At 54.4% G+C, this 12,605-nt stretch overlaps 1 protein-coding gene across 1 annotated transcript in view; it reads right to left on the bottom strand.

Annotated features, from left to right (window-relative positions):
* The window catches only part of ZNF469 (zinc finger protein 469), a 215,955-nt gene that overhangs the window by 50,133 nt on the left and 153,217 nt on the right, over positions 1-12,605 (bottom strand). The window contains exon 3 of the mRNA XM_064459737.1: positions 927-975. The gene's annotated coding sequence lies outside the window, so the exon portion shown is untranslated. The remainder of the gene's footprint in view (positions 1-926; positions 976-12,605) is intronic.

The following is a 12,605-nucleotide window of genomic DNA, read 5'->3' as shown; positions in this document are numbered from 1 at the left end:
TGTGGGTGGGTGTGCACATCCCGGGGGGGGGGAGCAAAACGGGGAGATGCCAGCACCCCACGGTGTCCCCGCGTGTCCGCGACACCCCGCCACACACACCATAGTCCCGGGGAGGTGGGGGGGGGCTCCGTAAATCCCCCCCGGGGGGCAGCGAGCACCGGCAGAAGGGTTAAGGGGGGGCGGGAGAGGGAAAAAAAAAAAGGAGGAGAAGGAGGAAAGGAAGGAGCGACATCAAAGGCAACTTCTCTGCTCAGCAGATGAGCAGATCCATCCTCACTTCATATTTTTTGCAGCTGAAGTCGGCGCTGGGGGCGGGGAGGGGGGGTGGATTAACTCTTTATCTCCCCCGGGGTGACCCCGCCGGGACAGAGGAGACACTTTCCCGGGAGAGGTGGGATCATCGCAGCCGATGACAGGAGGGAAGGGAAGCCCGGTTTCCGAGGGGGGGTTTACCGGGAGCAGCCCCCAGCCCGGGGCAGGGGGGCTCTGGCATCCCCAGCTGCAAACCGGCGGGGTTTAGCCTTGCTGGGGGGGCGGGGGGGGGAGGAAGAGGATGGCAATGATTTTTCTTTTAAAGTTCTAGGATGACACAAATAACCCAAATACCTCGCAGCAAAGGAGCATCATATTTTAACTCTGACAAACCTCGCTGAGTTATTGAATGAGCAAGAAAGGGGAAAGGGGGCGAAAAGTTGCGTTAAAGGGTCTTTGCAGAGCGAAAACGCAGGAGCCCGCAGCAAGGCGGGTTCGCGAGGCGAACAAACCCTAGGAAATCACTGGCATGGAGGTATGAAACCCCCAGCACTGACATGTGGCAAGCAGCACATTTTTCCTTTTCCCCCCACCCCGTCCTTCGACCAAACAAAAAATAATATTTACATGCCATCAGGGAGCAAGCCTGAAATGACAAAAGGGTGTTTACTCACCTCATTATAAGTCGGCCGGGGGGGAAGGCTGCATCCTCCTCGGCGAGGGCTGAAAAATTAAAAAGTCGGGAAATTAAGAGCTGCCGTCTGGCCCTGTGCAGTTCCTCCGTAATCTGTGTATAAAAAGAGAAGTCTTCATTACTGACCACAGGCACGGAGCTGCGCTGCTCACGCCCCCTCCGCGCCGCACCAGCCAGTAGCACGCAGAAGTTGGGCTACGGGAGAAGGAGACAAGCTGAGCAGGGACTATAATGATTTATCTGCACCTCTGGTGGGTGGGGGGGGGGGAGGGAGAAAAAAAGGGATAGAAAGAGGGAAAAAAAAAACCACCCCAACTTCGCTCTGAATATGACACGGGAGGAAAAGTGAGTCTTGTAGTTGCAGAAGAGTGACAGACGCGGGGATGTGCCAAGTCCCTAAGGACAAAAAACCCACACACCTCTTTAATCAGCCCTTTAGCCAAAGCCTTAATTAAAAATGCTGCTACAAAATATCAGATAATGGATTGCATTTTCAGGCCTCTCTGGAAAACCGGCTCATATGGCAATGTTTCTAAACTCCTGCCAGAGCAGGGAAAGCTGCCAGTTTTAGGTTACAATATCAAAGGCACGCATCCTCTGCACCAGCAGCCCGCTCCCAGTTACACCGGAGTAAATCCAGAGCCACCTCGCTGCCTTTGAGGCAGCTGGGGCCGATTTGCAGCAGAGCAGGATCAGGCCCTGCCCTGGCAAACTGCTGGGCTGCTCCTGCCTGCAGCACCGCCGGAGAAATTTGGCCTCTTTATCCCCCGATCTGTGATCAGGTCTCCTCACGTCTCGTGTTAAAAAAAAAAACAGCACTATTCTCCCAATTTGTAAGGATAAAAGGCCGAGGGGATTATCTGCTTTGCTCTCCTCTGACAGCAGCGAGTGTAATATTTGAAACCCCGCTCCGAGGCTAACACGACTTTCCATAGCAAAGGACCGACTGACACTTTTCACGTTGCGATGCTTATTCCCGGAGCTCCGTACGCGTAGAGAATGAGTCGTCATCCAACCTCGGCGATCAAGTGGAATCGCAATAAAAGCCCCTGGACTGGATGCCATCCAAGCAGCTCCGGACGGAGCAGCCCCTGGAACGAGCACGTGCTTATTTACAGCAACGACTGCAAATTGCCTTTGAAAAGTCAGTCTGGCTTTCGCGGACTGCAATAGCGGGGCTACACCAACTCTTGACGTTGTTTGCAGTAAAGCTCGCGTGGTTTTGAATTACTCATGTTTAACATCTTTTTTCTTTTTTTTCTTTTCTTTTTTTTTTTTTTTTCCTTTCAGCCCCCGAAGTGAACAACCATTTCTTGGCATCACCGGGTGACGGCTGCGCCCTGCGCATGGAAGGGAGGCACGGACAACCTCCCAATCGTGGCTTTGCTCTCATGACGTCCAACCCTATGGGAACACGGTATATAATAATACACACCAGTTTGGATCAAACGCTCTCCAAAGGCCTGTGCAATTTCAGCAAAGGCCTATTTTGATGAAAACCAGAACTAAGGGGCTGAAAAAAAATGCTGCTTTTTTGCCCGGCTTGCCTCCAGCCCGCCCCCACCGAGCCTGAACCCAGCTCTACGTGGGTGAACCGGTCCAGGCTGATGGTGCTGCCCGCTCGCACCCAGCATCCCAGCTCCCCCATCACCGCCAAGGCTTCGGCACGGGCTCAGCTTTTGCTTTTTGAAGGCAAGCATATGCGTGGCTTTTTGCAGCAGATCTTTCCTCGGGGAAAACACCCCAAACCACCCCTTGAAGAGCAGGTCACTTCCATGCATCCATAGCATGCTGTGTTCCAGCAAGAAGGGTACCAGCGCCCCGGCCTTTAGCATCCATCTGGCAAATCTCACGGCGAAGCACTGCACGCGGTCCCCAATACAGCACGCACGTCCAGGAGGAGGGATGAAGGAGGAAAAAGGCTCGTTTTAGCTAATGAGGTAAGTCCAGAGGAACTTCCCCGAAGCCAAGGGAGCTACTACGGGCTAAACCCGGTCTAACAGTGAGCTGGCTCTGGCTCCCGGTCAGGGACTTTTTTAGAAGACTCATTCACAGGGCAAAACAATGAATTTTAAAATACACGCTGTATTCATAGATTTGTTTTGGCCCCACTAACATGAAACCGCTTATATAATTGTCACAGAGCAAACGTCTCATTATGCACAATAAAATGAAGAATTTCATTTTGGTGTCCCGTCCCGCCCCCCCCCAGTTCTGTGCTTTTTTGCCTTGGCCAAGGCATTTCTCATGTAACATAAATCAAACCCAGGTGCATCTTTCTGCATGAAGCACTTCGCTAATAAACGCTGCTTAAAATACATATATGACTGCATTAAAATAAAACCCAGCCCATCATTTGGAGGCCTCAGAGTTCCCTTTCTGACCCAGGAATAGTGGTTTTTCCCCCCAGGAGGTGATGACCCCAACAGCATTTGATGCATTAGATATTGGGACCGAAGTGCCCTGTTCTTCCTCACACTGGGTTTCTTCTGTGGTATCCAACTCACATCCCAGTTGCTTAGAAATCAGGTGTGCTCGAAGCTATTCTCATTTTATACACAAGAAAATGACGTTTTCAACCAAGTACAGCTGGCCGCATGCTTATTTTTAATGGTACGAGATTATGAGTATAGAATAATTATATATTATTAATATACTGTAGTGTCGGTTCATAGAGAAGATTTTCCCCCTGCTTTGCTCCCTTTTAGCCGAAGGCTTTCAGCATCTTGCTGTTGCAGGCCAGGCAATCTGAAAGACCCCTGAGCAATGAGGCAATGAGCCAGGCCAGGATCCAGCTTCGTAGCTCCTCCGCTCCATCAGGACAATTCTCACCACGTACCCCGTGTTTGCACGCGCGACGGGGTGAAAACAGGCTTTGGTCTGACCGTAGCGCGCATCAGGGATGCCTGATCCTGATCTGAATCCACGACCCCGATCTATCTGAATCCACAGGTCCGATCTGCTTTGGAGCACGCGGGCTGGCCAAGCACCCGCATGAGGTGGTGCCAAGGAAGGTGCTGCGGGCCCAGCCTCAGAGACAAGCCAGAAGCTGATTCATGGCCGGGAGCTTTGCGGGCGGCATCGCTCATCTTTGCCGCCTGGTTGTTCTTTATTTCAGGCTCCTCAAAACCGCGATCCAAGCGACCACAGGCTGGACATCGGAGACCAAGGTAAGGGAGATTGTCCCTACCCCAACGCCACCAGGAGGTCCCATGCAGAACCACGCTGCAGACCCGGCTGCGAGGACTCACGGGGTGTTTTTGAACGGTGGCTCCAGGCTGGGCAATCCAGCCAGGTAGCAGCGAAGCGCACAGGCTGCTCAACGGGAAGAGGAGGATGAGTAGCCACGAATGCTTTTGATTTCAAGCCCAATGGGGTTCGCAAGGCGGATTTCAAACCCCCAGCCCGCAGCAGTTACCGTTGCTGTTAAAAGCATGCTTGTGGGGACACGGTGCCTGTGGGACAGAAGGAGCCAACACCGTTCCCACCACATCTGGGTTTGCAGGAGACAAGCCAAGCCATAGGGAACATCCCTGGGGTCTTGGGCACCACAATAGTCACCAGAAGAAGCACCTCTCCAACCCCTTTTTCGACTTGGATGCTCATCCCCTGGGCTCCCCACCACCACCCTTCACGTTTGCACCCTTCCGCAGAGAGAAGACGACCACCAGCATTAGGTGAAGGGAAAGAGTGATCCAAAGGCAGCAACACCATGAGACTCGGGGACGGCACCTCTGAAGACCCCGGCTGGCCTCGAAGGGCTTTGATCAACCGCAACGAATCGCCCAGGAGTCTGAGGCAACTGAAGATATAAATCAGTGATCAGGAAACTTAAATTCCCCCCAGCTGAGTCACCACTACTCACAGAATAATTGCAGAGGGCCAAAAGCCAAATAAGGTTCAACATTGCTGTGGATGATAGATGGTCCATACGAAGCTAACATTTTGCTATCAATTTCTGCTGAGAAGCCCGTCCCTTTTCTGTTGAAAAACTCATTGGAAGTTAATTTGCTTCCCCAGCTCATCCATAAAAGCAGCAGCTCAGTAAGCGAGCCGGGCCAGGGCCGCGGGCTGATCTCATCTGGAGGGTGGCAGAGGGGGCGGCGAAAGCCACGGCTGCTCTGCGGTGCCTTGCTCTTCCTTCCCAAAGCAAATTCCCTCATCGTAACCCTTCTTTGACCTTCTGCATCCCAGCACGGATTTCCTAGAAACTCATTTTCTCTCTTTCCTGTAATCTTGCTCTGGTAAAGGCTTGCTGAATAGCTTGACTTCCAAAAGAAAAGCTGACATCAACCGAAAGCACTTTCTACCTAGGGAGACCTGCTCCCGTCCATCCCACGTCTGCGATGGGTTTCTTCTGTCCATCTCCCTTTTATAGGAGATTTGAACTGGCTGCTAAGAATGGGGTCAACATCCCCTGCTCATCGCACGCTCGCACGGGCACGGAGGGCAAGGCTAGCGTAAGGACAGCCGAGCCCATATGGCTTCAGCTATGGTACTTAAGACACGCATGTGTGCTGTGCCGCGGTCCTGATGCGCGCCCTCGGAGCGCTGCCGTGGCTTGGATGCAGCCAAATAAGCACCAGAAGATCCCAAAGCATCTTCTCAGGGGTCTCCAGGGTGGGCAGTGGCTCTCCTGCCTGCAGCGACCCTGCCAGCCTGCAGAAAGTGCTGCAAACTCATCGCTGCGGTGGGTGGAAACGGGGTCTGCTCAGGCAAACGGGGGCATGGGGTAGGTGGGGCAGCACTCGGAGGTGCTTTTATAGCAGCATTTCATAAAAATCAAACCAAACCAAAAACCCCAAACCCCAAAGATTTTGGCTTTCTTGCTCTGCAAACCTCACGGCAAACGGCAGGAGCGCGCGCGGGGCAGGTATTTGCACAGCCCTTATGCTAATAGGGTTGTAGCATCTCTTCCCAGCCCTTCGCAGCCTTTCAATCTGGGAATCCTGCTAATGAAAGGAAAACAGAGAGGAGCTGCGGAGCAGAGGCCCAGGGTGTGGTAACTCTAGAAGGCAGCAGAGGAGGGATGAATGAAACCTTTCACTGTGGTCCAGAGGAGCCAGTGGCACACAGGCTTGAGGAATTCAAGAGCTCTGCACACCAAAGCAGGCGGCGAAGACGTTTCGTGGGATGTGGAGACACAACTTTCCTTTAATTAGCAGGCAGGGAGGACGATGGAGGAGCTGCAAGAGGGGGGACGCGGCACGCTGGATGCAGACACCCCACGGGGGGAAAAGAGTATGTGCATCAGCAGTTAGAAAGGGGACGGAGGAGGCCGGCTTCCCAAACGCTGAAAAGCTGTCCTTATTTTTTCCTGTAATTATGTCTCTAAGGGATCACTAACATTTACATTTTTGTACGAGCTGTATAGTTTATTCACAGCCCTGCTCAGCAAAAGCTCCGCTAATAAATAGACTTATTGATGCTTGCACTTCTATACATTATGCTACATCCACGCTCAGACAACCAGCCTATTTTACCCTGCTCTATATTGTGAACAAATTATTCTCCTCTCCGGCGTGGCGCGCTCCCACCCAGCCACGCGCCCCGCACGCCCCCAGCTGAGCCATGAATGGCCGCAGTGTACAGAGCCGCTTGCTCCCCTGCCTCTCCAAACACTTTTGGGGGGGGGGGGTAAACCCAAACCAAAAAAGAAAAAGGACGGGGTATAAAGATTCCTTCACACTCTCTGCCTGCGATTATTTCACCTCCCTACCCCCCCCCCCCAGCCCCTTTTCCTACTCCAAAAATAAATATATAAGGGAAAAAAGCAGAGGAAATGATTCCTTAATGCTTCTGCACAAAAATCCTGTGGCCTTGCTCCCCGTTGTCTTCCTCCTGCGGCCAGAACAAACTCTTTTCTCCTGCCCCTCATTGGGGGAGATTACTACGGGGAAGTGTTTCCCCTCCCACACTCTCAGCTGGCTTGAAATTATGTATATGAAAGTTATCTGGAAGCCTCTCCCCAGCCCGAGCAGTGCTGGGTACCTCCAGGCCACAGGCGAAAGCCTGGGCGAGGCTGGTAAGAGCCGTAACCTGCTCTCATGCGTGAAACAAGTTGGGGAGGTCTCAGTCCTCTCCAGCGTGGCCCGTGTCCACGCCATGGAACCACCCCGGCTCATCCCTGCGCTGAGCCCATCCCGCTGGCTGCGACTGCAGGAATTAGCCCAGCTCTTTCATTTTTTATGACTTTTTCTTAGAGCCAACATCTTTTTCTGACCTTTTTTTTCCTCCCTGCCCTATGCATCCCTGCCCACAGCCGCCGAGGCTGCCCGGGCACAGTGAAGCACCCCAGCACCAGCAGCACACTGCAGCGCAATGACCCACGCCCCAGCAAAAAGCTTTCCTTGCCCCATATCCCCTTCCAAGGGGGAAAAAAGCATTTCTGGCAGACATCAGTATCGGGATCGCTCCCGGCATCCCTGCTCGCAGCCGAAGACCGCTCCGAAGGCAAATAGTACCCCTCTGTGCCTCCGGCACGCAGCGCCACGGACACATAGATGGCATTATATTTAGCTGGCCCCAGATCTCGGGCATAATATTTTTTTTAGCAGTGGACTAAATATTTTTAACATATGCAAACATGCATGACTGAGGCAGCTACAGAGCCGGGGAGCTGGGATGCTGACGGCCTTCCAGGGCAGAACAATGTCACCTTTCTACTCCCCGGCGCTGCCTGTCCCCAGGATGATGACCGTGCAGCTTCAGAGGGATGGGGAGAAGGGGATAAGGAAAAACGTGGAAGCTTTTCAGGGTGAATTTTGCAATGCTATCGCAGCAAACGGGTCCAAATTCCTCCGAGGCACAGAGCCGGGGATGCACAGAGCAGCGGTCTGTCTCTCGGGCAAACATACCTGCGTGCGCGCCTGGCTTGGCTGAGAGGAAACGTTCCCGGCTTTAAGCAAACAGAAAGGTGCCGGGTCAAATAAGTGGAGCAGAAAGTTCTGTCGTAGGTAAATAGGTCACTGTCAGCCCTGGTTTGAGCAGTGCAGCCCAGCCGCCCTGGGTATGTACCCCAGCACTCCCACCCCTGCTTTACAGGCGGGGAAACTGAGGCACGAGTGCCCCAGGAGCCACGTGTGTTTGGCCACAGGAGGAAGAAGGGATGCTGCGCTGGTACCTAACCCCTGGACCCATGGGCCAGCTCTGGATAAATTAATATGGGTTAATGGCCTTTGTGCAGCGGCTTTGCTCCGTCTGTCTGTCCCCCGCCACTGCCCTGCTCCCCACAGGACACCTGGACAGTCAGTGAAACCGCAGGCACCGTGAAAGGGGTTGGTGAGGGAGCGGTTGAGAAACAGGGTGAGGATCCCCAACCGAGCCTTCATCCCGCACCGCGAGCAGCGCCTTCGGCAGCTCAGCCTGCTGCCGGGCTGCACGAGATGTGCAGAAATGCCCCAGTTTCATTGCTTCACTCTATTTTGGTTTTTTTGCACCGTCGCTGTGGCAGCAAAGCTGGGTGGGAGGAGGGAAACTGAGGCAGGGAGAGGAAAGGGAGCTGCCTGCCATGCCGGGCAGCTGGTCCATGGCAGGGCAAGTTGCTGGTGGCCAGTGTCCTCCGTGCTGCACGGCACACCGCAGAGCCTCTCTGCTTCCCTGCATGCTGTGGCCATCAGGCCAGGTCCCCTCCTTGGTGCTGGCATCAGGAGGCTTTGTGCAAGCCCACCCCTTGGGTGTGAGCAGCTCTTGAGCAGCAAAGGCGGCTCATGAGGAACACAACGGGGTTTTTCCAGGGAGGAGAGAGGCTATAGGGACGTGGCTCTGCCCCACAGCAGCTCTCCTGGCCTTGCTGGGCGTCCTCCCCACACCATCACCCTGTCACATGCATTTCTGGCTCCTTATCTCAAAGCATCTCAGACATTTCTCCTTGCTAAACATCTGCAGCTCCCACATACAAGACACTGGTCTCAGTGGCGCGTTATTGCTTCCAGGGGGCCAGATGTGGACAGGAGGCACACGCCGTCCCCCGCCGGGGCTTCGCATCCTCTTCTTTCCCTGCAAACAGGCACGTTTGCACTGCCAAAAATTGCCAGATTGTTGAAAGCTGGCTCCAGAAAATCTCTATCAACCAATAACATCCAACAAAATCTCCCTTACACCTGGGACATCAGGTTACATCAGCTTGAAGCGTTGCAGGCTTCACCCAGAAGCATTACGCGGGGTCTTGGCTCAGAGGATGCATTGGTCTTTACAGGAACAAGACAAGGTCAAACGTGGAGGTTTACTTCTTATATTTCTGCTAACAAAAGTGTATTTGCACCCAGAGGAGCTCTGGTGCCTCTGGCTGGGCAGGGGGGAGATGCCCTTAGAGCAGCAGGAGATCCGGCGCTGCCAAAGCCCCGCCGGCTTCGGCACGGGGCTGGGATTCGGCTGCTGGGTGACGCTGGCTCTCTGCAGCTGGGAGCTGGTTGGCCGACGTGAGGATTTTGCTGCTTGGCTGTGCTGGCACGGCTGCGACGTGCGACTGGGCTCGGGACGCATAGGAACGTCTGCTTTAAAGCTTCCTTTAACTCTAATAAAAACAACCAAAGCTCGCTTTGCCTCTTCTCCCGCTGAGCCAAAAAACTGCAACCTTGTGCCCAGGGGCGAGAAAACGAGTAAAACCTGGCAATGGACAGGAGTGAAACGTCACCCCGAGGAACTGGTGGCACTGGCTGAGGCGGAGGGGACCACTGTGGGGTGGCACCAGGCTGGCATGGGGGGTCCCTCAGCCCTGCCTTGCCTGCTGCCAGCTTTGCAGCTCTGCCCCAGGGCTGCCCCCCGCTTCCCCCCGCGCCGAGCATGCAGGCAGGCTCATATTTGATTTGGAAAGACGTGTGATGCCTGCTAGAAGCGTGATGTTCCCTCTCCGACGCAAGCCGGGAGGCAAGTGCCAGCACAGTTCCTGGGGAGCCGCTGAGGCGGCCCGTGTGTCCTCCCGCTCCCGGCTCCTGGGCTGCCGCCCCCTTCCCTGCATAAACACATCATTTATCCAAGCACTCTTTTGGCTTTGCAGATGTGAAACTCAAGGGCTCAATTTTCTGGCTATTTAGATGCAGAAAGATTGTGATTACGCCAAAATAGGCATCTTAGAGGCGGCTGCATGTTGCTAAACCCTTTCCTGTACCTTTTGGGTTGAAGAGATGCTGCAGAGCATCCAGCCACGATGGAGCTCAGCCAGACCCAGGCTCCCTTCCCTGTGTCACCAGCATCAGTCCTCATGCATATCATGGGAGGCTGCTGGGATGCAGCATCCCGGGCCAGAGGTAGGACATGGGCCATCTGCCTCCAGCACCGCCGCTGCCGGCGTGACCCCAGCAAAGGGAGGCAGGAGTCTGTGGCTCTGGGCAAGGTGAAAGGTGCAGAAAGCAGAGCTATAAACCATGCCCTTGGGTTGAAAGGCTGTGGGAGAGCCTGGGGGGCTGCAGGGGGGCTTCTGGCACGGGCAGCAGGAGGATCCATGTTTCCTGCGGGTTTAGCGTTGATAGCGGCCACAGCATCCCTGCTGCAGCATTTCCACCTGTGCAACGGGATTGCTGAGGTGGACCTCTGTTGCAGGGTGCCCTATGAGAAGAAGAGCTGGGAATGGTCCAGGAGTCAGGCAGCACCCTCCGAGGGCACAGCTGCGGGGTGTCCCAGAGCCTGGCACCCAGGTCCCGCTGCCGTGGGTGGTCACCTGCCCAGAGGGTGTCACCACATCTGCTTCTCCCGGTTCTTCCTGCTCTTCCATGGGCTGTGTTCCATACTGCAACAGGACTGAGTAATATTCATTCTCCATTGGCAATCAGCTGAGGTAGTCTTGGCTTTTCCAGTTCCATCATTTCAGCACAAAACCGGGTGTTACCTGCAAAGGCAGGAGAACCGCCGGGCCCGTTCCTGCCTCCCAGCTGGCCACAAACCCGGCTGGAGTTTAATCCTTTTTCTTTCCTCTTTTGCATTTTGAATTGAACAAGAATAACGAAGGAGGGAACACCACCTTCTTCTTCTACCTATCTCTGACCCGGGTATCCTCCAGCCCTGCGGGCACCATCCCAGAGCCACTGTGGTGTGTCTGGATGGACGCGTGCCTGCTTGAGCCCTGCCACGGCTGGTGCAGAGCTGGCAGCAGCGACGCGCTGGGGCCGTGGGACCGGGCCTGGCATCGGGGCACCGTGTCCGGTCCTGCTCCAATGCCACCGCAGCCATCAACTTTCCCAAATTTCTCTTAAGGCCATGCGGGCTTTCCCCCTGCACCCCTCTCGACCCCGGCTCCCTTTCACACCAAGCGACACAGACCCTCTTTAAAGTCTTATTGTAGGTGCAGCAGTGCAGCCTGAATTTTACTCGAGCGCATGAATAAAAAGAAGCTTTTCACAGAGTTTCAAGCAGCACGTGCATTTAAAAAAAAAAAAAAAGACGACTAGGAGGAGGACAAGGTTGCTGCCCCTCTGAAGCCAGCGGTCCCGGTGCGGGGTCCCCTCTCCGCTCGGCACAGAGGGCTGCAGTCTCACCCCGAGGTGTGCCGGCAGCTCCCCTGCGCGTCCAGATGAAAGGACACCTCACAAACGCTGCTTAATGCTGGGTAAGTGTTTTTCCTCAAAATTATGGGAGAGGAAATTCAATATTTTTTTAGGACTTGGCTTTGCATAATAACGACCGGCGCGGGGAGAACAATTCGGTATTGATGCTCAACACAAACAAGCACCTTCCAATAACCTCACACCTCCGACTCCAGCCCGGCCGCGGGTCAGGCACTAACCTGTCCCCGGCCGCCACCGCAGTGCCACGGTGCCAGCACACGCCCCTGAGGCCACCCGTCTCCCGTGGAGGACAGAAGGGTGACAGCGTTATGTCCACCTACAGCCGCAGATGCCCCCCAAGATGCTTCACTAGGCTGGGAGATGCAGGATACAGGAAAAAAAAAAAAAAAAGTATATTTTAATGCAGCACAGGGGATGGGAAAGCAAGAAGATGTCCTCTGGGAAGAGGAGAAAGGTGTCTCACCTTTGTGGTGGGAAGAGGAAGGACCATGGCGGGAGATTGGCAGCTTTGCCCAGAAATGCCTGCTTTCTGCTGGCACAGAGACCCAAGCCTAGCAGAAACGCAGGGAGAGCCATCGCAGCATGACTTTGGCCAACGCTCCTGCGAGGTTTCAAAACCACAGAGAAAAAATCTAAGTTGCATCAAACGAATGAAGGCAAAGTTGTTTCAGCCACCTAAAAAACCTCCTGGGAAGCTGAAGGTGGAGACCGGAGCCCTGCAGCCCCACATTGCACCAGACCCCACTTTTGGGCACCTCTCCCCAACTGTGTCTCACCATGTCCATGCCCTCTCACGAGCCCAACCTGCTCACATCCCCCAACCCCCCCACATCGTGGCATTGAGCCTGGGTTATCCTGGACCAGCCCCAGAGGCTGAGACCTTTCTACACATGTTTCTGAAGAGGAGCAGCGTAGTCCGGCATTCCCCCACCTCCTGGAGGAGAAGGACCTCCATCACTCAGCAGCTGGTCCCATGGCGACGTTAGCTCTCCGCTGAGGGCAGCCAAGGCGCAGATTGTTATTTACATTTTGATAAACACTGACACATCTTTTGGAGCAGAAGGCAGTTTTTGAAATACACAGCGAAGGGGAAAACGAGCAGCGATTCACTAACCAAAACTCTCAGGGAGAAAATGCTCTCAATGGAGTGTAGGTAG

Source organism: Phalacrocorax carbo, chromosome 8 (assembly GCF_963921805.1).
Source record: "Phalacrocorax carbo chromosome 8, bPhaCar2.1, whole genome shotgun sequence".
Taxonomy (NCBI): Eukaryota; Metazoa; Chordata; class Aves; order Suliformes; family Phalacrocoracidae; genus Phalacrocorax; species Phalacrocorax carbo.
The sequence above is the reverse complement of the archived record's forward strand: the minus strand, read 5'-3'. Positions and strand labels throughout refer to the sequence as shown.